This window comes from Macaca fascicularis, chromosome 3 (genome assembly GCF_037993035.2).
Source record: "Macaca fascicularis isolate 582-1 chromosome 3, T2T-MFA8v1.1".
NCBI classification, from domain to species: Eukaryota; Metazoa; Chordata; class Mammalia; order Primates; family Cercopithecidae; genus Macaca; species Macaca fascicularis.
In genome coordinates, this window is record NC_088377.1 from 129,939,158 (window position 1) to 129,965,213 (window position 26,056).

General features: G+C 39.1%; 2 long non-coding RNA genes across 3 annotated transcripts; both read left to right on the forward strand.

The window, feature by feature from the left end:
- Positions 1 to 5,876: 5,876 nt before the first annotated feature.
- On the forward strand, positions 5,877 to 15,111 carry LOC102122398 (uncharacterized). Of its 2 annotated transcripts, none has more exons than XR_001489365.4 (3): positions 5,877 to 6,086; positions 10,945 to 11,091; positions 11,960 to 15,111. It is a non-coding gene; the product is annotated as an uncharacterized lncRNA (long non-coding RNA). The 2 variants fall into 2 exon arrangements; XR_012432702.1 differs by having other exon boundaries at positions 11,037 to 11,091.
- Positions 15,112 to 18,789: 3,678 nt separating this feature from the next.
- LOC141409899 (uncharacterized) lies at positions 18,790 to 20,125 on the forward strand. Its single transcript, XR_012432703.1, has 2 exons — positions 18,790 to 18,933; positions 19,480 to 20,125. It is a non-coding gene; the product is annotated as an uncharacterized lncRNA (long non-coding RNA).
- Positions 20,126 to 26,056: the final 5,931 nt, after the last annotated feature.

Consider the following 26,056-nt stretch of genomic DNA (forward strand, 5'->3'; position numbering starts at 1 on the left):
TTTGAAGACAACTCTCATGTGTCTTTGCATTTTATAAGCCATCTCCAAGTCTTCTCTCATCCTAGCAAAATAGCCTGGCTTCCTTCCAGCAAACAGCTGCTTGGCTGCAGGTGTCATGACTTGTGGGGCAGAGATGAAATCCTGCAATTCCCAGAAACCCAGAGCAGACCTGTTTTATGGAAGAAACATGAACATTCCTCTCCTTTTTCCTTGATGGACCCATGCCCAGTACTATTGCTGAGGGTGGGCACTCAGGGTGTGTGCTCAGGCAGGAAGACCTTCCTTCCCACCATCTGAATGTGCCCTGGTGGACAGGCCAGTGCCTGCTTCACCCTGCTCCTTCTCTGAGGCATGGGTGAGACTGAAGCTTGGGATGACAGAATAGAGACACTAATGTCCCAACCTCTCCCTATACCTCAGTCCTTGCCCTGGGAGCTCATAATTCAGAGGATAAGAAAAAGCACATTTTTCTCTAACATAAGAACTAAAATTAATTTAATTAGTAAGAGTAATTACAAGTCTTCTAAATGTTTCTGGGTTTGGTGCACACTACGGTGAGAAACTATCACATTCTTCGTCAGTAGGGAGGCTCACAAATGACCAAGAAAACAAACTAGGGCTGAATAAAGCCATGCTAGTGGGAGTTTTGCTTTTGGCTTTCTTTTAAAGTTAGGCATAAAATTATGGACTACAGAGATGAAAACAACTAATCATGTTACAAATCCCTTAACTAATGAAGGCAAAATCATTATGTAATATGCTCTGTTCTCCTTGGGCTTAAGTGGCAAAAGTTTTAAGTTGGGACGGTTTGTGTAAGACCAGGACATGCATGTTCAAATGTACTTTACATGAACTATCCCATAATCTCTGATTCTGGGGAAAACATATTGAAAATTATCTAGAGATGGAGATATCTAGGGCAGGAAACTAAGGTGCCAGCCTGAAATATTCAGTCAATCTGGTTCATCTGTCTTCTCATTAGCCTCTCAGGTTGAATCACTATCTAGGTCCTGACTGTATTCCTTGGTAGTAAAGTCAGGTAACTTGGAATAGTTAAAAAGTTTTTGATCTGCCCCATTTGAGAACATTTGCATTAATTTCATTTCCAACTATAAGAATAACTGGTACTGGGCATGGTGGCACACACCTGTAATCCCAGCACTTTGGGAGGCCAAGGAGAGTGTATCACTTGAGGTTAGGAGTTCAAGACCAGACTGAGCAACATGGCAAAAGCATATCTCTCCAAAAAACAAAACAAAACAAAACAAAAATTAGTGGAGTGTGGAGGTGTATGCCTGTAATCCCAGCTACTTGAGAGGCTGAAGTGAGCAGATTGCTTGAGCCTTTGAGGTCAAGGCTGTAGTGAGCCAAGATCATGCCACTGCACTCCAGCCTAGGTGACAAAATACGACCCTGTTTCAAAAAAAAAGAAAAAGACATCCAACACACACATGCGCACGCACACACACACACACACCCCAAATAAGACCCAAAAGTATAGTGAAAGGTCTTTTTCCTACAGGTAAGATGGGAGGTGAGGGGCATGGAATTAGTTATGAAAACCCGGTGTGCTAACTAATGGAACAGAGGGTACTGAAGCACACTGGGGAGAGGAGGAGGAAGGGAGGCTGGGGTGACGAGGGTGAGATGGAAGGCTTCAGAATAGACCGAGGCCTTAAGCTGAATCTTGAAAGACAAATAGGAGTTAGCCTGATGGCTGAAGTAAAGAAAGGCATTAAGAGCAGAGGAAACATCACATGAAGAGGCACTATCAACGAGATAGGAGGAAAATCAGCAAGGAGGGGTAGCACAGGAAAGCTAGGAAGGAGAGATGATTAATAGTGCCAAATGACAAGGGATCAAGTAAAATCAGGACTTAAAAGTATTTCCTGGCTTCTAGGGTGACCTGAGGCTCCCATCCCTACACACTAGCTTACAGCAGTTGGAGTATCCATTACCTGGAATCACAGAGAAGAGACCATAAAGGCCTCAGTCCCAATATGAGAGCCTCTCTATGGCCTTCTGATGAGGGCCTTGAATCTAAGCTTGATCACTTTTAGAGCTAGGAAGTCCCACCCAATCTCATGGCCAGGCCAACTTTAGTGGTTAACAAGTTCTTTACAGCAGAGAGTTGCTGGGGCCTAATATTTAAGAATAGATATCCCAGATGATGTGTCTACCTGAACTTCAGAATCTACCTGTTAGAACTGTTCTCTCCTCATCTTGGGCCCACAGTACCCAATAGTCAAAAAAGCCACCACTAAAGAGCACACATTATGTGCCAGACATTGGGGTTATATCAGAAGCTTATGTATATTTTCTCATTTAATCCTTCCAGTGACCCTATTAAAGTAGGAATATAGATACAGTTATTTTGTTTTTGCAAATCACAGAAATTGATTCAGCTAGCTTAAGCAAAAACACAATCTATCAGAAGAAAATTAGGACGCTCATAGAATAAAAGAAGCTGAACAACTAGGCCCCAAGAAGGAGGCAGCAAATTGGTAACTCAGGAAATTCAGGCCACAGGAACTGGTGGAACTGATGGACACCTCTTTATAATGCCATCCTCATAAGGAATAACCTTCAACTACTTTTCATCCTTGGGTCACTCTGCTCAAGATTAAAATCCCAGGGCAGCAAAGCTTGACTGTCCATGGTAGATAAGTCACCTTGATTGACACTGAGGCTCTATCTGACTTGGGAGAAATCAAGGTGCTTCTACTAAAGCAGGAAGAGGAAATGCTGAGTAGAAAGAAACAACAGATGTCCATTAGGACAGGTGAAGTTATCCCCATTGTACAGATCAGGAAACTGCAGCTCAGAGAAGCCAAGAAACTCTCCCAAGTTTACACAGACAATAAATGACAGGGCCGGGGTTTCAGCTTAGACCTTCCTAACTCTAAAGCCTGGGTGCCTTCCATTCCTCCTTGCTACCTGTTTGCCTAAACTGCATATGGGCGTTGCCTTTTGAGTCAAGCCATGCCTGGTAGGCTGAAACTCTACTGTCAGTCCAAGAGCTGGGTCAGTCTCCTCAACTCCCATCCCAGTTGCCAGGGGGAGGCTCCGCAAAGTTTTCTGTCCCACCACAGAAGCCTATCTTGCTGTGAGGAAACAGCTATGCTCTGAGGCCCCACTGGGAGACAAGAGAATATTAAACCACAGCCTGTCTTTCCAATGTCTACCCAGTGACTCTGTGTTGCTTTGAGAGCAACACACAATACTCCCTTCTCAACATGCTAACCTTCCAAATATTTGAAAAGAGGGATCTGTTCCACTCAGGTCTTCTCTTTGCAAAGCTAAATATTCCTGTTCCTTCAATGATTCCTCATACTGCTATCCCATATGACCGCATGGGGATAATTTCCATATGTTGGCTAATTCTCCAAGACTTACATCAGATGAGAATCTGGCCCTGTATGAAAAGAAACCATTTCCCCTCGCTTTCTCTTTCTGATTCATTAGATTTCACATAAACCTTTCTGATGATGACCTGCTGTTTTCAAACTCAGCTGCAACCCAATATGACTCACCAGGCAAAATTCTCATTCTTCAGTCTTCGTTTATCATTTCCCACCAACCTAAGGCCCCAGCAAGCACCCTTCAGGGGCAATATGTGTCCGTGAAAAATGCCAGGTTTTGATTCTTTGCCATTTTTTAGTTTATATAAAGTCATATGACTTTTAAAAATCAAAGTTTTTGCTCAATGTAAATAATTTAAAGTTTGAACAGCTGTAATCATATTTTCCAAAGAAAACACCCTGAAAGGTGGTTAAGGGCGTTTGTGCCAGATCCTCCCCTTAAAATCTCTTTAATTGTTCTTTTCATTAAAAAAAAGAGAGAGCGCACGAATAGAGATTTGAATGACGTTTTGGGGTTTTGAGCATTTGAAAGGTATTTCTTCATAAAGACATTAGTTGTACTGTTTCTGAAACAAAGTGTCTGATTATGTAAATAGTTATGGAATCTCAAAATTTGAGTTGGAAGAAAGGAGGAAAAAGAGGAGTTGCACACGTAGGGAAAGAAGTCTAGGATTTTTCTGTTCAGAATCTTTTAGCTAGGCAACTCCAAAAACTGCAGCTGGAACACTCTAGAATTAAATAAGTACTGGAATTTGGACTAAATGAATCCATGTCAAAGGTTCAGCATGTGACTCCGACACAGTAAAATATTCCCGTCCTTTTGCTCTTCAGAACATGATTCAAAGTCTACCATTTACATTCTGTCTGTCATAGACAAGGAACTGAACTCAAACAGAGGAACTTATTGTTTGGTCTCTGCCACCAAAAGCTATGTATCTTTGAACAAATTACTATTCAACTTTGAAAACCCCTTCCATAAAACTGTTGGTCAGTGACCATCTCTCCAGAGAGATGATCTTTAAGGGTGAATCTGTGGTAAGAGGAAGGTAAGAAAATAGAGCAGTTTCTATTGCTATATTGCATTGTTCCACCTGGAACAGAGAGTCTCTCCAAGTCCTCTGCTTGACTGGATTTAGAATGTTCAGGCTGAAGAATGAATTGCTTAATGGAGTTGGTAGCTTCTGTAGTCACTGGCCATCAGGTGTATAGAACTGTAGAATCATAGAATTGGAAGGTTCATTAGATGTCATCTGATACAAACATTTGCCTAATGAAAAGATGTCTCCACATTGACTGGTTGCAGTGGCTCGTGCCTATAATCCCAGCCCTTTGGGAGGCTGAGATGGGAAGATGGCTTGAGCCCAGGAGTTCAAGGTTACAGTGAGCTGTGATTGTGCCACTGCACTCTAGCCTAGGTGAGAGAGTGAGACTTGAAAAATAAAAATCTCTCCACAAGACCACTGAGTAGTGATGTCTGAAATGGTGGCTACCTGAACACAGGAATAGAGCTCTTGCCACCTTTCAAAGCAGCATTTTCTGTTCTGGGATGGCTCTAGATGTTATACCATTTCTATATTGAACTGACATCCACCACCTTTTTGTCTTGGATATACCCTCTTGAACCACAGAGAATAATATCTACAACATCCCTAAACTTCCCAATTTCTTTCAAATGTTCTTCATATGGGATTCCCAGACCCTATATTTCCCTGGTCACCTTTTTAGTGCATACCTCATTTTGTTGCAATTCCTTGTGGATAATTTGAATCTAGCCCTTCTACTGGGTGAACAATGAAGATTTGTGGAAGTCTAGACTATGAGGCCAAGTACTGTATTTGTCTTGTTCCATCAGCAACTTGTAATGACTGAAATGTTGTAGGTACCCCCAAAATATTTATGGAATGACTTGTTTTTGTTTGTTTTTTTGAGACAGAGTCTCGCTCCGTCACCCAGGTTGGAGTGCAGTGGTACGATCTTGGCTTACTGCAACCTCTGCCTCCTGGGTTCAAGCAATTCTCATGCCTCAGGCTCCAGAGTAGCTGGGACTACAAGTGTGCACCACAACATCAGGCTAATTTTTGTATTTTAGTAGAGACGGGGTTCACCATGTTGGCCACGCTGATCTTGAACTCCTGGCCTTAAGCGATCCTCCTGCCTCTGCCTCCCAAAGTGCTGGGATTATAGGTGTGAGCCACTGTACCCAGCCTAAATGAGTGAGTCTTTAACCTTCCTTCTAGTTGGCTTGAGTAGAACTCCAAGGAATACGAAAGTCAATTCTCCTTCTAATAGATGGTAAATGAAACCCTTTGAATAAAGAGAATGGTTCTCTCTCTCTCACACACACTCTCTCTCTCTTTCTTTCTCTTGCCCTCGCTCTCTCTTGCTCTCTCCTGCTCTCTCTCTCTCTCATCCTCCCAGAAAGAGCCAGATTAGACTTATTGGAAGACTGGTAAGTTACATTTTAATATATTAAACTAGGTGGAAACACCATTACTAGAAAATAATTTAGACCTTGGGCACTTTGGATTCAACATGTGTTGTACTGATGTTTTCCAGTGCCTTGGTGATTCATACAACTTTCTGGGATCTTTTGATTAACGGAGAAAAAGTCATAAGATCAGCAAGAAGAGAAACTAGATTTTTGCCTCAACTCAACATGTTAAGTAATCACCTGACATCTGCAAAAGACCACCTCTTGGCACCTGGCTACACAAGCTGAAATGGGTAATTCACTAATTACTTGGGTGTGTGCCTCTTTAAATGAGTTGTGGAGTGGGCGAATATTTGGGGGATTCCACTGGAGTGAAACACAGCTGTTGAATTATTTATGTTCACTTGAAAAGCACAGAACACAAAAGTCCTGTGATTTCACCTCAGCATTTCCAGCCTCCATGGACAGATTTTGTCTGGTGCTTGAGATCCAGGTCCTGTTTCTAGCAGGCCCAATTGTAACTTATGACTTAACCCTCTAAGTAAAGTAAAGTAAACCCTCTAAGTAAAGTAAACCCTCTAAGTAAGGCTCTTGATTGGCAGGCACCTCTCTCTGAGGACAAGAAAATAATCTAATAGGATTTATTATTCCTCTGAATACTTCCAGTTTTAGTGCAATTAAATTAATGTGAACATATTTTTCTGTGGTCCTGTCTTGCACTAGGCTCTCAAACGCTCTCCCTGTGTGTGTGTGTGTGTGTGTGTGTGTGTGTGTGTTGGGGGGAGTGGCATGTGCACTTTGTTTTATGTTATATTTTCATAAATAGCCAGGAGACTGAAGAGGGCATGGACAATCAGACCTCTAGCTCCTGGCAAGGAATTACAAACTGAAGGAAATCAGCTTTAAAAGCTTTTTTGGCCCCTCACATTATTTTTAAGCAAAACCTAACAAGGATATGAGGAAGGAAAGGAGGCAGTATACTTTTCAAGGAAACTAACTTGAAACTATTTAGAGGCATGCTATCTACAGTTTCTATTAAAACAAACAAACAAACAAAAAACGTTCTCAATACCTTCCTTTCTTCCTAAGGTTTCTTCCTAAGGTTTAAAATAATCCTTAAAGCCAATATAATTACAGCATTTACTTCCAGTCCACATCCATTTTGTTAGCCGTCTCCAACCTCAACCTTGCATATCCTTCACCACTAGAAACCACCTCATTTTAACTGAAAAAAAACAAAAAACAAAAAACAAAAAACTGTAAAACAAAAGCAAAGACTCGTAATGATGTATGGCTTTAATTCTTAGCATAGACAAACAGTTCGTTACAGATGAGCATAAATTAAACGACTAACAACAAAATCTGTGCTTTACTTGGTGATCCTGGGTTGACCTTTTCCTAAGATGTACTTCTGTTGTGGTCCCTGGGAAGAAATACCTATTGAGGGACAGGATTCTGACTGTAAAGACATGATTATAATTCACAGAGCAGATTAAAAGTTCACAAACAAGCTATTCATTTCTTCTAAACTTCCCAGCCAAAACCCCTCTAGACTATACTTTCACAACTCCTGCATAAGGATTTCACTAAGAGTTCAGGCTATCTTCCTTCCAGTTCCCACTATACCTATTGCTGACTGTTGGAATTCTCCACCACTAAGCGTGGGCAGTCTGACTCACTCTAGGGTCTGAGAATAGGGGCCTCCACATCATGAAGTTCAAGTCTTGTGAAAAATAAGGAACATTAGACAGTGTAACCACACCAGTTAAATAAAGACCCAAGGCAAAATCATGCTGGGGAAACCTTCCAGATTTTGCTGAGCACTTGCTGATTTCAGTTCGTTCTTTCTTTCTTTCCTTCTTTCTTTCTTTCTTTCTTTCTTTCTTTCTTTCTTTCTTTCTTTCTTTCTTTCTTTCTTTCTTTCTTTCTTTCTTTCTTTCTTTCTTTCTTTCTTTTTCTTTCTTTCTTTCTTTCTTTCTTTCTTCCTTCCTTCCTTCCTTCCTTCCTTCCTTCCTTCCTTCCTTCCTTCCTTTTTTTTTTTTTTTGACAGAGTCTTGCTCTGTTGCCCAGGCTGGAGTGCAGTGGCTCGATCTTGGTTTACTGCAACCTCTGCCTCCAGGGTTCAACGAATTCTCCTGCCTCAGCCTCCCGAGTAGCTGGGACTACAAGTACACACCACCACACCCGGCTAATTTTTGTATTTTTAGTAAAGATGGGGTTTCACCATGTTGGCCAGGCTGGTCTCAACCTCCTGACCTCAGGTGATCCACCTGCCTCAGCCTCCCAAAGTGCTAGGATTGCAGATGTGAGCCACTGCACCCGGCCTGCTTTCATTTTTGCTTCTTCTCAAAAAAAGGTTTACTGTAAGGTATTTATTTATATGTGGCTTCTTGACCTTCTAAATGATTATTGAAAAGTATGCAGTGTGAAGACCTTAATCCCAAACTCTCTCTCTCTACAGCGTCAGATTATTACAATTTTGGGTGTTCAGAGGACAAGCAGAGGGCAGAGCACTCCAGTGTAATATTATTTACTTGTTTATAGGTCTGTCTTCCCCCACTCAGCAGGAAACTCTATCAAAGGCAAGAACTTTGCCCTTTGCATCTTTTTATCCCCACTGCCTTGTTTGGTGCCTGGTACGCAGCCAATAAATATTTGTCAAATTAATCCATGAAGGTAAATTGAAAGCACACCATTAGTGTTAATTGGCAAGACCTTCTGTGGGCAAGCAAATGTGCCCACTAAGCCCTGGTAACCACAGTGTCTTTTGAGGCCCAACATTAAGCCCTTTTTCATTCTTACTGCCAAGCACAGAGCTTAAGAAGGCCTCAGTTTGATTTCCATATTTGGATCATGCTGAGTGTAGACCCCAGTTCTATAATCCATTTCTTTCTGAGGCTGTTGGCATCTCTGGAGTCGGGAAGTAACATCTGCTTCAGTGAGCTGATTACCCAATGAGAAAAAAAGAGGTAAAGGCTAGCGTTAGGTGGGGTCTGACTTAGCGTCAAAGCAGGCATATGGCATGTATCTTAATGAGAATTTGCATATTCAGGAAAGATACATCTGAAGGGAAAATTAACTGGTTCAAGACGGAGCACATAAATACAATATGGCTGATCAGATTGCCCCAAGTTGATGGCGCGCTGTCTTTAAAAGCCTTCATATTTACTTTTCCCTTTCAATTCCCACTGCATCACTCTGGTTGGTGCCCTGGTTTACCTCAACTCTGGATTACTGTAGCGGCTCTTCCTATGGTCTATCTTTGCTGGATGGGTCTTTGTACCAAATCCTGCTCCACAAACTAGAATGTTAATCTCCCTAAATCCAAGACTCAAAAACCAAGGCTTCATTTGCTTTGGTTTGCTCAGAAAGCTTGGCTCAAAATCAAGACTTTCATTTACTAAAAAACCAAGGCTTCCCTTCTTTTCCTGGCACTCAAGTATTTCATCGAGGATCTGGTCTTAACCTGCATTTCCATGCTACCTCACTACCGAGTTCCAATCCATCTCTCCATCCCACCAGGCTGGTCCATTAATTCATCCAGGGTTTCCTGGTTCCTTTCTATTATCTTTATTTGTCCTATTTGCATAGAAAGTCCTATTTACATTGCTTCTGCCCACCTATCCAGGTTCAGCTCTTGTCTACTCCACAAATCCTTCTGTTGTCATTCTAGTCATCACCAACACTTCCTTATCTGAACAACTATAGAACTGTAAGACACTGGGAGGGAACTGATATGTATCTATGTTTTAAGAATCTTTTGGTTCAAACATTATTCAGCAGGATAAAATCACAGGTTCTTTAGAAATTTCAATGTCAGCTGACAGATTTTCCAATGTGGGGACCTCCTGTGATGCAGAGAATACATCCCCAGTCTAATGAGATAAGACAAGTATGTTCTGTCCACTTCATGTCTTTTGTCCCTTTTAAAAATAACAATGTATTAGAGTTATGTCTAGAGGAGTGAGCAGTATCAGCCAGAGAAAGGTTTTAGTTTTAAGAGAATTCCACTCTGAAGCATGAGAAGATCCAAGTGAAAAAAAAAAATTGTTGATTTGGATCTGAATGGTGACAGCTTGTGGGGTTGGCTGGTTAGAGTATAAGGCATAGTGGCAGAATGAAACTGAATTATCCAAGAAGAGGAGGGAATCCCAGGAAAGAAGGTGTTCCCAGACATCCATACAAGGCAGAAACATAGAAACATAGCAGAAGATGGCTTGAGGAGAATAAGAATGGCAACAAAATCTGCCCTATCTTTTGAACTCTATATGGATTTCTGAGCAGTTATGAGTCAGATTATTTCTAGTGATGGACTGATCATGTATCCATTTTCAGGAGATGCAGAGAATAAGAGCAAGGATGTGTCAGCCTGTAAGAGCCTAGATCAAGGGGCCCTGCCAGAGAGATTCTCCTGTGGAAATGGTGGTTCCACAGGAGACCATGGTGGTTGTGGAAATGGTGGTTCCACAGGAAATGGTGGTTGTGGAAATGGTGGTTCCACAGGAGACCATGGTGGTTGTGGTGGTGGTAGAGATGAATATGAAATCAGCGGGAAATCTACCTGATTGGGTTATGTAGCCAACAGAAGGGAAGAGCATTTATCTAATGTCAGCTACATAAATTTTAATAGCAATGCCTAGAATGAAACAGCTTCCAAAGTGCTAGATTTAAACCTAAAGACTGAAACCTGCCACTTATTCCACGAACACTCCTGGCAGCTATAATTTGTAAGATTTTGTTTTTTAGAACATGTTTTGCAAACATTTTTGGTCACCTGAAGTAAAAAATATCCTATACAGGCTAATGTTTCATGAAAAACGAAAAAAAAAAAAAAAAAGAAAAAAGAAAAACCACGTTCACTGAGGATAAAATACAAGCCATTTTGATTTTTTTTTCTAATTTGGTCTGGTCTTTTTTATTTGGAAAATGCTAGCCAAGACCTACTAAATTGACTTCATGACCCACTAATTTAAAAAACTATGTTAGAACAAGCAGGCCTGGCTGACCTCTAAGACCAGAAGACAAGAGCTGAGAGAGACCCAGTAAACCCTGCTTCTGAGAGATTGCCAGGGGCACTATTAATGGAAGATTATAAAGGTCTCTTTTAACTTTTAAACTTTATCTTTTATTGCTTTGACCCGGTTGTTGCAGGAAAACTCCTCGAGAAACCACACAAGAATGGAACACTTGCTTAGAGACATGAGAGTAGCCTAGAATCTAAGAATCTGTGCTTCCTTCTACAGTTGTCTTTGGAACAAGAATAGACATTCATGGCAGACCAAAGATCACTCTCTGAAGGTAGGACCATGTTTTTATATCCCCTTCAGCACCCAACGTGGTGCCTCACATGAGGAAAATGCTCAAAATAATGGTTAATTACACATTTTGAGATTCACACATCCTGGAAGAGCATCTTTCAACTTTTAAAGGGTATTCCCCCTTTTGATAAACATGTACTCACATTGCTGACTATATGATCCCAGATTCTGATCCAGGACCTTTCACCTATCTATGCCTCCATTTATGATTACCTGCTCTAGAAGTTGAATGAATAGAAAAGGAAATGAGCATTTGTTTGTTGAAAACTATTAAGCTCCAGGCACTTGGCAAAATGTATCTCATTTATATCATGCAGCAATTTTATGAGATAGGCATTATTTTCTCCATTTTAGATAAAGTAACAAGAGCGGTATGAGGTTAAAAGACTTGACCAAGGCCACAGAGCTAAGGCATGGCAGAGCCAGGACTTGGATTGCCACATCTGGATGATTCTGAAGCCTACATTCTTCACATGCCATCAGAGTGGGTCTTACATGGAAGTAGGCCTTTCAGAGCTTCCTAGAATGGATACTAATCTAGGCGCAAGTGTTAGCTCTTTCAAAACTCTCTTTGTATTGATCAGCCTCTTTGGATCTCAGTTTTTTCACATGATCTGAAACATGAATCATGCCCTTCTCACAACAGAACAACTGTGAAGATTAAATGAAGTAATAATTTATGTGAATTATAAAGAAAGACCGTTTTATAAATGTGAGATGCCACATAATGCCTTGACTTACTATAAGGCGTAAGGATAAATGTGATAACTTTTGTAAATTACTTGGCATCCTACCTGAAAAATTATATATGCTCAATAAGTGTTCATTTTCTTTTCTTCTTCCTTAAGGTGTTATATGAGAAATCCACATAGGAGCAACCCAAGAAAACCATGCAGGTCAATACTAGCCTGGAAAGACAGAAGGAAAACATGCCAAGTGGAGCTCACCAGAAGGACAGTAGTCAGAGTTCAAGAGCCCAGCTTTAAAAGGCATGTGTTCACTGATGTGCTTTAAAATCTGTAATAAGCAGTAGTATACTCTGGTAGTGAGGAAGAATTGAGGCACTTGGAGAACTGGAAGACTATTTGAAGACGATGATGATACCTACTGATCATGTGAGTCAAGACATTGGAGTCTTGTCTACAGATTACATGAATGGCCTCCAATGGTGAAGATTTGAATTTAAGGTTGCCAAGCAAGAATTTCAGAAGGGGCCTCCTTGACTTTAGAAAATAAATGTGACACTGGCTCAAGCTGCCTTTCTATCTATCTGTCTTGGGTAGCCTCAGCAGTATGCATTAGCTTGGGGGAGGAGTAAGAAAATAGGAGATAGTTTTGTTCCTATTTGAATCAACCCATTTATGCCAGAGGCTGCAAATTTTTTGTGTGAAAAATAAGACCTTGGCAATGACCTTGCACAGTAGGATATAAATAACTCCCACAAGTGTAGTGTTCCAATAATGGAACACTAGGCATACATAGGTTAAGGTTCATTAATATTTAACTGCTTTCCAGTGTCTGTATCAGTAGGTATCATCAGCTTCTTCAAATAGACTTCCAGTTCTCCAAGAGCCTCAGCTCCTCCTTACTACCAGTGTATACTATACTTTATTACAGATTTTAAAATTAGATTCTCCTGATCACCTGGAAGTCAGAGGAATCAGGGAATGAGGACTTGCTTTTTCAAATCCTCTTTCTTTTCCAGCATTTCTGCTCTAGCTGCTGGATTTCCAAGTTAGTCATCTACAAGTTACACTTCTTCTTTCTGTCACTTCATCTCACATGCATTTTGTGGGCATCTTAGTCTATTTATGCGGCTTTGTCCCCTGATGTTTAAGGAAACTCTGCTTGAGGGTGTTGCTAAAGAAAATTCCCAGCCATAGCTCACAGGAAACAGGAGAGAAGGAATCTTCAAATCATTGCCAAGGCCCAATTTCAGGATGGATAAAGAGAATATTTTTCTGGTGTCAGTGACTTGGATCTTCTGCCACTGAAAAGGTCACGAGCAAGGCTAGGAAGATCTTAAGGTAATTCTCAGGGTTGTGAAAATCAAGTGAGCTACTAGAAGTAAACATGCTTTATAAATTATGAAATATTTCACAAATGCAAGGGAGTATTTATGTCAGAGGCTGGAGGGCCTAAGATTCACCTCTCCTCCCCTCCATGTTCTGACTGAGAGAATAGGTATAAAGATAACAGGCCAAAGGGAACAAGCATAGACTTTGCTACGTGTAGAGAAAATGACCACATCCCTAAAAATGCAGTCTACTAATGTCTGGATTACAGAATACAGCTTGGAACTGAGGTCAACATGAAATTTTTCTAATATGCTCCTGAATCCAAGCCATAGTATCTCCCTGACAGGTTGACTCTGTCTGAGAAACAGGCTCCAAATCCATTTACCCAATTAACTGTGGGTCTGGGAGTGGAAGGGAGCTCAAAACCTGTGGTACCCAGACAGCTCACAGCTAAAACCGGGACCCATGGATTACATAAAGCCTTGACCAGTCAGTACACTCTTTCTCCTGGGAGGAGGGAATTAGATGAGAGAGAGGCCCCCAACAATACCCAAGGGAAGAGAGGTCCGAATTCCAATGGAAATGGGGTTGGGGGGGATACATTTCTTTATTTCTCAATACTTCCTGTGGGGAATAATGATATCATAATTTAAATTTCCTGTGCAGAGCAAAGAAACTCATAATTATTTTGGGTAACTAACTTCTCTGTTCCACCCTGGTCTTTCAGTTACCCTCCCTATATTTAGTTCACTGTGAGTAGTTAGGAACTGTGTTGTCAGCAAAAGCCCAAGTTCAGAATCAAGGATAATAAAGGAGGTCAAGAAGCTCCCAAAGAATGAGTTAAAGGCAAGAGAAGAATGCATTTCAACAAGTTGTTTGAGAGAGTTATGCTTACTCAATACATATCTGCTTACAGTAACAACATATATTTAGAGTTATTTCAAAACCTGATTCTTGAAATTCATGTTAAAAATAATTTTGTTATGGGTTAAATTTAATAGCTGTAACTCCTTTTTCCTATTGAAAAAATTCTTTTTGTAACAGATTTTCTCAGGGAGGCAATTATCATATTGTAAAAGACACACTATAATTTTTCACCAAATATCTGCTAAGTATCTGGCATATGCTACACAACATGAGATATCCAGAATTGAATACGATATGATGCATCTTCTAAAGAGCCAATATGAGAGGCAATGGAAGCAATAATAATATAAAATGAGCTAGATGTATAGACTTATAATCAAACTGGAACTGAATATGTGCTCAGAATGGGATCCATATATAGTAATAGAGTGATTACTAGTTTGAGGAGCAGGGGCAGGGATGGGGAGAACTTTGGAAGGACAGAGAAACTCAGGAAAGACTTCAGGGAGGAGGTGGCATTTTAACTGAGTCCTTGAAAAGTGGGTATTATTTAGACAAAGGAAAGACAAGATGTAATAGACAAAGGGAGTAGTGAGAGAAAGATACTGGGTAGGTTGCAGATTAGAAAGAGAGAATAGCTACTGTTGACTAGATTATAGTGCTTGCCAAAGGGAGCAATGATAAAGAGAAAGCTGATTAGAGATGAAATAGCAGAGCTTTTCATGGCAGGCAAGGGATTTTGAACTCTGTTCTCCATGGTAGTGGGCCTTTATAACAAAGCCATGAGCAAACTGCAGGATGTCCTACCTGTTTGGTATGTATGAACCTTGGCTTTGTCTTCCAAAGAACTGGAGGTGGAAGGGGAGGCTATTTGGGAGGCTGTTCTAATTTTCCAGCAGAAGTTGTATTTGCCTGAGCTAGGATGGTGGCTGTGGCAACTGCAAGGAGAGGAAGAATGGCAAATGTCTTGCTCAGAAAGAACCGATGGCATTTGATATACCTGATGTTAACCTAGTGACAGCCAGGCCCACTTGCTTTAACAGAGATTCCCCTCATCTTTGTAACTGATAATTAAAAAAAAAAAAACAAGAATAAATTAAAATCATTTAGGTAAATACCAGCTGTCTTCAATCCACTGATTTCCAAGCACTGCCCCATTTTCAGAGCTCAACAACACCTGAGTAACTTGCCCATGGGCTTCAAACTTGGCTCACCATGTCAGCTTGCTGTCCCTTTTTCATTTCTTTAACACACAGAGCCACCATGGACCATTTCCTTTGCACAAAGGGTTCCATAGCTATGGAATAGTTTGAAAATCATAACTCATCCAACCTTTATAGATGAAGGAACTGGAAGGATACTGCAATTTCTGGACTCCAGGTCACATCACAAAAGAAATAGATAATAAATCCTCTTTTCAATATGCTGAATTCCCAATTTCTCTTTCAATGTTGTAACCCTGCTGTGTCATTATTATTCTGTTTTTCATCCTGGCACAATATTAACATCAGAGCTTGATTATAGATTTATCAGTATTCAGATGTGGAAAAATCAATCATTTACGAAAAGAACACCAGTGTTAGATGAAAAGCTGCAGAGCCACTTCTGTGGAAAAGGAGTAGAGATTCTTGCCTGAGTGTTCTCTGTCTTGTTTCATAATTGCTGTGTAGTACCATTTTACTAAAATAGCTAATATTTCATTAACAACTCACATTATAGAGTCAGATTATTATGGATTTTCTGTTTGTGACAGGAAAGTTTATTTTTCTTAACCAAAATAATTACAAGCCATGAATCCTCAGGAAGGTAGAGGTTGTTGACATAATAAAAAGATAATTTAGAAATCCAAAAAGGGGTCTGAAGGGTCAAAGTGAAAAGATAAGTAAAATGTATTTTCCTTTTAATAAACTCATACTCCCTGAAGACATCTGAGAAATGGTAATAATAGCACACAAATTATTAAATTTCTAAAGAGGATTAATGGAATGCAGCCTTGACAAAATTTAGTTGCACTCTCTTGGTATGCCTCACATTTTGTGATGACTCTATCATGTGCTTTCTCTCTACTCCTCACATTGTACCAGAGCATCTAAAACCCTAAGGTGTGCACAGATCACAGATCAGCTGGACAATTACAACAGGAATGCAGATTCTCATTCAGTGTGTCTGAGATGAGCCTGGGATGCAGGTGATGCTGATGGTTCAGGAATTATACTTTGAGTAGCAAGGCTATACATACTGCTCTGCTCTGACCCTGTGGAGTCTGGCCACCTTCACAGGGTCTCCTATATTGATACTGCAAACAATTTTTTTCTCAAACAGTGCTCCCTGGTATTCTAGGGAATAGTGGGAATTGCTGAAGAGATAGGGTAAGGTCCAGAAGTAGACTCACACAAATACTGCTAGGACACTACCACTCTGCTAGAGCAGTTCCATTTTTATGGGTTTGACATATAAGCTGACCAACATGGAGAAACCCCACCTCTACTAAAAATACAAAATTATCTGGGCATGGTGGTGCGTGCCTGTAATCCCAGCTACTCAGGAGCTGAGGCAAGAGAATCTCTTGAATCCAGGAGGCGGAGGTTGCAGTGAGCCGAGATTGCGCCATTGCACTCCAGCCTGGGCAACAAGAGTGAAACTCTGTCTCAAACAAACAAACAAACAAAAACTCCAATGCTTAAAAAGGAAAAAACCTGAAAATGACAGCTCTAGGCTTTTCCATCTTCTCTTCATCAAGGAAAGCTATTGCTTGCTGAGAACTTACAGTATGCCAGTCCTCCGCAAAAGGATTGCCCAAAGTCACACATTTAAGAATACAGGCTAGGGTCCTAGAGCTGTCTGATTTTACCTAAAGCCTAGGTTGTTCCACATGCACCATTCTTCCTTCCTGTCCTGCTTCTGTGCTTTTGTCCTAGCCTCAGGGGTCTAATGCTCTGCTTTCTCTGGTGAGAGTGAGTAATGTGAGAAACTATTCAGTATTTGCTAATGGATTCTGTAAAGAGAATGTGAACAAAAGATCAATATTCATGTATCAATGTATTTCTATATATAGAAGCAATGAAAATAGGAAACTAAATTTAAAAATATATACCATTTAAAATAGTTCTAAAAATGAAATAGTTATAAATCTAGCAACTGTAATTGTATAATAACCATAACTAACATGCTATATTTGCTACATGTTCAATTACAAAATGCTAATGAAAGAAATCAAAGAAGATCTAAATAAATGGAAAGACATACAGTGTTCATTGTTTGGAAGACTTAACATAGTAAAGATGCCAATTCTCCCAAAGTGAGCTATAGTTTTAAGCAACACCAATCAAAATCCCAGCAATTTTTTTTTTGTAGGTATAAACAAGTTGGCGCTAAAATTTATATGGGAGAAAAGAAATTAGAAAAACTAAAATAATTTTGAAAAAAATAATGTTGGAGTTCTTTCAGTATAAGTAAAATTTTTAGGACTTACTATAAAGTTACAGTAATCAAAACAGTGGAATGAAATTGGTGAAGAGATAACAAGTGGATCAGAACAAAAGATAATCCATAAATAGACTTATACAAATATGGCCATTTAATCTCTGACAAAGGCAGTTGACAAAAACCATTCAATGAAGAAACAATAGTCTTTTCAATAAATGGTTTTGGAACAATTTATCTTTTTATGTAAAAACATGAATTTTACCTAAATTTCACACCTTATGCAAATATTAACTCAAAATAGAGCCTAGCTCTAAATATAAATCATGAAACTACAAAACTTTAAGAAGAAAACATAAGAGAAAATCTTTATGACCTGGGGTTAGATGATGAGCCCAAATGACACCAAAAATACCATCCATAAAATAAAAATTGGATATATTAGTCTTCATCAAAATTAAAAAATTTTGCTCTGTTAAGGACATGGTCAAAAGAATGAAAAAAATAAGCCATAGACTAAGAGGAAATACTGCAAATTACATATCTTACAAAGGTCTTCTATCGGTATACGTAAAGAACTCTCAAAACTCAATAAAAGATGACAACAACAGTTACAAATGGGTAAGGGGCTTGAACAGATGCTTCACCAAAGAGGATTTAAGTATGGCAAATAAGCACATGAAAAGGTATTCAACATTATTAGCTATTAGGGAAATGCAAATTAAAACCATGATTCAATACTGCTTCATACCTACTAGAATAACTAAAATAAAAATACTAATAATACCAAGTGCTGACCAGGACATAGAACAACTAAAACTCTCATACATTGCTGGCATAAATGCAAAATGATATAACTACTTTGGAAAGTGGTTTCGCAGTTTTCTATAAAGTTAACGTATGCTTACTAGTGATCCAACTCTCTCACTCCTGAATGTTCATCCCAGAGAAATAAAAATTTATGGTCCCACAAAAAGCTGAATATGAAAGTTCATAGCAGCTTTACTGGTAAAACCATCTAAATGTTCTGTTGCTTAACAGGTGAATGGTTAAACAAATTGTGGTACATTCCTACAATGAAATACTACTCAGCAATAAGAAGGAATAGACTGTTGATACATTCAACAAGTTGGGTGAATCTCAAAGACACTATGCTGAGTAAAAGAAGCCATCTCAAAAGGTTATTTATTCTATAATCCCATTCACATGACGTTCTTGAAAAGATAGAGAACAGATCAGTGGTTGCCAGGGGTTGGAGGAGGGGATAGTTGTGATTATAGAATGACAGCATGGAGGACATTTTGGGGTGTTATGCATGTGTGCTTTTTATAGTAGTAATTACATGTATCTACATGTTTTGAAATTCACAGAGCTGCATACCAAAAGGAACAAAAGCACAAAACAAACAAACAAGCAAATGGTGGTGGAAACTATTTTTAAAACTTCCCTGTTTTCAGAGCTCAAACTAGTCCTGCTGAAAATATTTTTTAAAATATGAAAGCATAGGGGAAAATGTAAGTATTTTGTTCTTTTGGATTTTTCTGTTCTAGTTATGCAAGTAAATTGAGGTAGAAAAGCAAGCCTCCTTTAGTTGGTTTGTACTCCCTCCAGATTTGGAGGGAGTACAGGAACTGAAAGAATTGAGAGTGTTCGTGGCTGGTCCATCCAGACCAACAGGGGACAGTATGTGTTACTCTGATGACTAGAAATTTTGTAGATGAGCAAAAGACATTCTAATTATCAATTAATGTTTATAATACTTACATCCTCTTCCATTAGTCTTATCTGTCAATGTTAACGAGTCAATATAGATAAGATTATGATCATTTCATGTGAATACTTGCACAAAAAGTAATATATTTAAGGACTAAAATTAGGTTGTCAGTTCATTCTATTCCTCTGGTATCCCAAAACTAGGAGGTGGAGCCTTAGCAATTCGTTACTACTGTCCTTAGTGTTAACTGTGGAATTGTAGGTATAACAAACTTCTAGGTCAGGAGTTAGCAAACTACAGTTCTATGGCCCACAAGCTAAGAATGTCTTTCTATATTTTTAAACAGTTGTATAAAAAAGAAGAAGAGGAAGAAGAAGAAGAAGAAGAGGAAGAAGAGGAAGAAGAAGAAGAAGAAGAAGAAGAAGAAGAAGAAGAAGAAGAAGAAGAAGAAGAAGAAGAAGAAGAAGAAGAAATGGCAGAGACAATGTATGTCTCAGAAAGCCTAAAAAGTGTACATTCGTCCGTTTTTAGAAAAAGTATGCCAATCCCTACTCTGTTCCCAATTTGAAAAACAAATAAATAAAAAGAAAAACAAGCAAGTCTCTTAGCCAAGAAGGAATCGATGGGAACTTTTTCAACCTTATAAAGTGGATCTACAAAAAACTACAACTGATTACAGATTTATCAGTATTCAGATGTGGAAAAATCAATCATTTACGAAAAGAACACCAGTGTTAGATGAAAAGCTGCAGAGCCACTTCTGTGGAAAAGAAGTAGAGATTCTTGCCTGAGTGTTCTCTGTCTTGTTTCTTAATTGGAGTCTTCATAAACACTAACATCACACCTAGTGGTGAAAGTCTGAATGTTTTACCTCTAAGACTAGGAAAGGGTGGCATGGATGTCCACTCTCCCCACTCTATTCAGCATTGTATCAAAAGATCTTGTCAGTGAAATAAGATAAGAAAACAATAAATGGCATCCATGTTGGAAAAGAAGTAACACCATCTTTATTTGCAGATGACATTATAATCTAAATAGAAAATCCTATGGAACCTACCAAAAAGCTAATAGAACCAATAAGCTAGTTTAGCATAGTTACAAGACACAACATATAAAAATTAATTAGATCTCAAAATAGTAGCAATGAACAATTAAACTTTCCTTTTAAAATTTTCAACAACATCAAGACATGAACCACTGGGGGATAAATCCCATGAAACATGGCAGAAAAAAAATTAAAGAAGTCCAAATAAATTTAGATATATACTCTGTTCATGAATTATAGGAATAAATATTATTGAAATATTAATTTTACCTAAATTGATGCACAGATTTAAGGCAATACAACCGAAATCCGAGCAGACTCTCTTTTGGACAACTTGAAACTGCTCATACATTTTAATGGAAATGTGAATGGCCTAGAATAGCCAAAACATCTTTTTAAAAAAGACAAAGTTAGAGGACATATACTACCTGTTTAAAAGCATAAAGGCGAACAAGGAGAGGTAATGGCCCTCGTTGTATTTTTTGATGGTGAAGATAAATTGAAATATGTTTTTCAGCTCTCATATTGCATTTTTAGACACACACAGCAAACGGTGGGTGATGTTTGTAAATATACTATTTGAGAAAATGTCAAAGTAACTGGGAGTATTTAGCCTGGGGAGAAAAGGAGGGGTTTGTTAAGGAGGCCAGATTACTATGTCAAAGAATATGAAGGGCTGTTGTAATAGGAGAGGTATTTGAGCTATTCTGTGTAGCTTCTGAAGGAAGAGCCTGAACATACAGAAGGCAAAGGACGACTTGGCTCAGAATGAGGATAAACTTTCTGGAAGCCACCTATCATGTATGATATGTTGAAACTAGATTACTGTTTCTAAAAGTGTAGTCTGAGGTCTATTTGCATCATAATCTTAGAAAGATGGTTTAAAATTTAGATTCCTGGGTCATAACATGAACCATTAATCTTAATCTCTGGACCAGGTATCTGCACTTTAAAAACCTTTGCAGACGAGTTGTGTATTTATTAAATTTGGAAATTGCTGGTTGAGATGACTGACAGGGATTCTTTTGAATTCAAAGAAGCTCTATTTCTCCTTTTCCTTTTCTAAAGGTCTCCTTTAATTCATTTTGTTGGGTAAATATGACAGTCTGTCTATAGTTTGCATTTAATTCTGTGTTCCAAACAACTTCATGGCAAATTAAACTTCATAGCACAAACTTTGGGAAATGTTTAATAATGGATGACTCAATGTGTTTTCATGTGGATTGTTATCATGGTAGAGCATCAAAATTACTTACTGATTGCTCCCTTTGCTTTAATGTCAGGATTTTAGCAATGCATGGACCAACTGTAGTCTAATGCATAGAAAGAAACATCAAAGTGATAGTCCCACCACAGGGTACATTATGGCCACCACATAGACTGTACTGGGTTGTTGACCCAGCCTTTTTTTAAAGTCACAGTGTTACAGGAAAGGGGTCTGGATCCAGACCCCAATACAGGGTTCTTGGATCTCACTCAAGAAAGAATTCAGGGCAAGGGCAAAGTGAAAACAAGTTTATTAAGAAAGTAAACAAAGAAAAGAATGGCTACTCCACAGACAGAGCAGCCCTGAGGGCTGTTAGTTGGCCATTTTTATGGTTACTTCTTGATGATATACTAAACAAGGAGTGGATTATTCATGCCTCCCTTCTTCAGACCATATAGGGTAACTTCCTGACATTGCCATGGCATTCGTAAACTGTCATGGGGCTGGTGGGAGTGTAGCAGTGAGGACAACCAGAGGTCACTCTCGTCGCCATTTTGGTTTTGGTGGGTTTTGGCCAGCACCTTTACTGCAACCTGTTTTATTAGCAAGGTCTTTATGACCTGCATTTTTTGCTGACCTCCTGTCTCATCCTGTGACTTAGAATGCCTTAACCATCTGGGAATGCAGCCCAGTAGGTTTCAGCCTCATTTTACCCAGCTCCTATTTAAGATAAAGTTGCTCTGGTTCACACGCCTCTGACAACAACTGTTGCCTAGAGAAACCTGCAAAGGAGATCTCTATATATGGTCCGTGAACTAGGGATTACAGTCATAAAAACAGTAACATTTTAATTTTCAAATTTAAAAAGAAATAAAAAATTATCACCTCAACTCCACATATAGTTTCATGGCAGGAAGAAACATACCATTTAACTACCTTGCATATACAATTAAATACCTTATAAACGTCATTTAAACCATCTCCATCATCACAGCATTCCTGGGTATACAACAGCAGCAGGAAGGATAGGAGCTCTTCCACAAAAAAAGCAGGGAACAACTTTGCCAATTAATTCAATGTTATATACACTTTAAATAGCAAATGCAGGCATATCTAAGATTGTTAGTTCTCTGGATGCATTGGTTCCTTCTATCATTATGAATTGGACTTCCTTATCTCTGGTAATACTCTTTGTCTTGAAGTCAATTTTATCTGATATTGATTTGGTTTTACTGGCTTTCTAATATTTAGTGCATGCATGATATGCATTTTTCTAGCCTTTAAGTTTCAACTTCTGTCTTTATACTTAAAGTATCTCTCCTGTGAATAGCATATAGTTGGGTTTTAGTTGTCGTGATTGCTTTTCTTTTCCAGTCTGACAATCTCTGCCAATTAATTGGAATAATTCATTCGCATTTCATCTAATTATCAATATGACTGGGTTTAACTCTATCATCTTTCTGTCTGTTTTTTATTGGTCCTTTTTGTTCTTTTGTCTTTCATGTGTGTGTGTGTGTGTGTGTGAATCAAATAATTTTTAGTATTTCATTCTCTTTTCTTTGTTGGTGTATTTCTCATAGTCTGGAGGCTGGAATTCTAAGCTCAGATGCCAGCACAGTCGAGTTCTGGTGAGGGCCTATTTCCTGACCTGTAGATGGCCATCTCCTTACTGTGTCCTCATGCAGTGGAAGAGACAGAGAGCTCTCTGGGGCCTCTTTTATAAGGGCACCAATCCCATTCATGAGGACTCCACCCTTATGACCCAATTATCTACCAAAGGCCTTACCTCCTTATGCCATCACATGGTGGACTTAGGATTTCAATGTATGAATTTTGGGGGACACAAACATTTAGTCTATAGTACCCTTGCCTCAGAGCTGCTAGACACCAGTAAGAGGGTACAAGAATTTGTATGCCCTAGCAAGGGCAGCCATATATTAAGAAGCAAGGCATCCCCAAGGCTCCAAAGTGCTACCTCAGACCTGGGCGCCCTTGAGCATGCTCCACTTGGACTAAAGAAAAAAGAAAGAATCAACCTGGGGTGATTCTCCAGGATGCATACTGTGGGTGCATGCATCAGAGCTGGAGAGGAACACAAAGTGGGTGATAAACATCCAAGGAGCTTCTCCTGCCCACTAAATGATCTTGAACTGTGACTGCTCCCTCCATTAGGCTGCTGTCTCTGAACCTATCCTTTATTCACTAAGTCATATTGTTGGGGTCCTTTCCATTAGATCTACTGTCCACTCTTCTCCTTACTCAACACTGCCCTTTAAAATTTAGCCTACATCAGTTAGCATTCTTCAAAACATTTATCCCAAATTTCCTCTAGTGTTGGTAGGGTGCAAGTTGGTACAACCTTTCAGGAAAAGTGTTTGGTTTGGTAGTATCTAATACAGCTGAAGATATGCACACCCCACAACACAATCCCCCTCCTAGAGACCTAAGTGCAATGTGCTCATATGTTCACCAAGAGATATGGACACCATTCACAGCAGCTTTATTCATAATATCACCAAACTGGAAACTATCCAAATAGCATCAATAGTAAAATGATAGATAAATTGGGATAGTATATTTACTCAATGGGATGCTATATAACAATGAGAATAAGCAAATTACAGTATAGATGAATCTTAAAAACACGGTGAACAAAATCAGCTACACAAAAGAACACACACTGTATGATTTCATTAAAATTTAGCACAAAACTGATAAAATTAGTCTCTGTTGATAGAGGTTAGGACAGTAACTACCCTTGGAGGGAACAGAAATGAAAAGGAGGGATAAGGGAGGCTTTTGGGGTCCTGGTAATATTCTGTTTCTTGCTCTGGGTGCTGCTTACATGAGGGTGCTCAGTCTACGGACTGTGCAATGATGACATATTTACTTCTTTACATGCATATTATGTACCTAATAGGGAAAATATTTATCTCTGCCCAACCTTCATTTAAATATGCCTGCTTAAGTCTTATATATGCCACACAAATGTACATTTGATTTGAAGGCCCTTATCCATTCCCTCAAAAAAATCAAAGTCGTTATTGTTATCTACCAGCTGGGGCAGGAGCTATACCTTTAACTTGTTCATGTCATGAGATGTTATGTTAGTTCCCTCCCACCAAACCACACCAAGATCAGTAAAGGAATTATGTAAATACAATAGGCAGCCCTGATGAAACGGCAATTATATATCTTAGCAGCTGTGTGCTTCTGTTCATGTTAGATAATTAACCAGAAAATTGTTTGCATAATTATTTTATGAAGCTTTTGGTGATTTAACCATTTAATTCTGAAGGCTTATCCAAAAGTCATTAAACCATTTAAAGTGGTAGAGATCACAGTTGGTCCTATTTCAGCAAACTTAACAAAACCCAAATGGCTTCAGAATTCCATGGATCTCTTCTGTGTAACCAATCATTGCAGCTGGCAGGTCTGTGCTGGCTTTCGCTTTTTACATTTTTATTATTTTCCCTCTAAAGGACATGTGTGTCAACTCTGTTAAAATGATATACAACCAAAATGAGTTCTTGGGCCTTCCACTACTCTTTCTGATTAGATGAAAGTACACATGAATCACTGCCTTGGTTATTAAATCCATGTGCTTCATTCCTTATTTGTGAATAGGAGACATTAAGAAAGAGAAATCCAGAGAGGTTACGAAGGCAGAGGCAAAAGCAAAGAAGGGAAAACTGACCTTGGAGATTTGTTTGAAAAGTATTTCTGGCCCACCAAAAGTATAGCCAACTTTATAATATTTTGGTAGCTTTTCTGCAGGTTGCTAATATCATCATAACAATATAGTTGATGACATAAAGCTTCAGTAGGGAATATTTTGTATTCCTTTTTCTTTTGACTTAGAGGAAAAACTCAGTTCTTTGTATCTGGCAAGATGCTGAGGTAAGTCATTGATGGAGGCATGTTGACTGGTTATAGCATTGGGCTTGGGATCTGAATACTTGTACAGTATTTAAGTCCTAACTAGGTCCTTGTCATAATGTATAACCTCTCAAAGACTCAGTTCTTGCTTCTCAAATGGGAACACTGGAAGCAATTAGAGTGGAGCTTAGCATTCAGATTAGAATCAAACTGCATATGCTCACATCTCAGCTCTGCTCTTACTAGCTCTATGATCTCGAGCTTGTTGTCACTTAACCTCTGTGCACCTCTGGCTAATTTTAACAACATCTGTCTCATCTAGTGGTTGAGGGTTCATCTTGTCCAGCTGTGCTACAATAACAAAATACCTGAGACTGAATAATTAGCAGACAACAGAGGTTTATTTCGTACAATTATGGAGGTTGAGAAGTCTAAGATCAAGGTGCAGGCATTGGGTGTCTGGTGAGGGCCTTCTCGCTGCACCCCTACATGGCAGAAGAGATTGAAGGAATGAATTGGCCCTTTCAAACCCTTTTTTTAAAATTGTACTTTAAGCTCTGGGATACATGTGCAGAATGTGCAGGCTTGTTACATAGGTATACATGTGCCATGGTAGTCAAACCCTTTTGTAAGGCACTAATTCCATCCATGAGGGCTTTGTCTTATGACTTAATCACCTCCCAGAGCCCCACTTCTTTATACTACGCCCATTGGCAATGAAGTTTCAACCTATGAATTCTGGGAGACACATTCAGACCATAACGGGATTAAATGAATTATGTGAACACATAT